A 1,223-nucleotide genomic window follows, 5' to 3' on the forward strand; every position below is an offset into this window, starting at 1 on the left:
GAAAGGCAAAGTTCAAGTCTTGTAAGAACATTCAGGCTTGGTTTTGATGTAGGTGATGATTTTGTCTTCTCGTATGTGATGTATATACTTGCTAATTGCTTCATTATATGTATATATGTATATATGTATATGGATAGGGAAAAATGAAATAAACCATGTGAAATGACTACTTTCTGTTTATGGCTTGCAATGAACCTGATCTTGATAGATATGATAGTTGAACTATTCAATATGAATGAGTAATTTTGTATGCTTGGAGCGGATGTCACGTTTGACACATAACTGATTGGGTACCACATTTCGATGCACATTTAGATTAGATGTCACGTTTCGACATAACCTTGGACCGGGTGTCATATTCCAACAGACAAATAGGTGTTTGTAGGTGCCATAAGAGGACCCTTATGTGAAATTGCATGATAATTGAAACTGTTGAAATATGGGTATGCTTAAGTACTGATTATGAGATGAATTGGATAAGTTCATTCTATATATGTGTGTCTACTGTGCTCTAATTACTTGTTCATATCTTACTTACTGCCTAGCCGCGTGATTCTACCAATACACTGTTATTTTTTTATACTGATACTGTACTTGCTCTATTTTTATTGAGTACAGGGTATATTCAGGCGGTTGTTGAAAGACCTCTGTCACGCCCCAGGAGGGTACCCTAAGCGTGGCGGACACTCAGAGACTATTGCTAGTCCCTAAGCGAACCATTTCGCTTGTTCACACATTCATTCAATCAGCACTCTATCAGCGAAAGACTTAACTCATCAAGAAAATAACTCAACATGATAATCTAATAGATAACTTATAAAATAAGGCCAAGGGCTAACAATCTATCTAATCCAATCCGACTTAATGGTTCAATCCTTCCCTACATTTGACGACGTAGTTATTGAGCTCGAGTTATTACTTACTCTTATCTAGCTCGGTGCTTGATACTCCTCCCAAGACTGAATGCTCACAAGACAATCAATCCCAATTAAATTAATTAACAAGCCTCATATGGACTTTTATCAGTTCATCAGTTCTATCCAATCACTTCTTTTAATCAATCAATTATCCAATCATTCTCAATTATTTAATAGTAGTTGAGACAATCATTTATGACAACATTCAGTTGAGACCATTCAATTGGGTTCAATTATGAAGCTATAAAGGACTATCAAGTTTCATCAAGACTATCATCATGCTCACATCTCAATCACAATCATGCA

Source organism: Solanum dulcamara, chromosome 12, assembly GCF_947179165.1.
Source record: "Solanum dulcamara chromosome 12, daSolDulc1.2, whole genome shotgun sequence".
Classification (NCBI taxonomy): domain Eukaryota; kingdom Viridiplantae; phylum Streptophyta; class Magnoliopsida; order Solanales; family Solanaceae; genus Solanum; species Solanum dulcamara.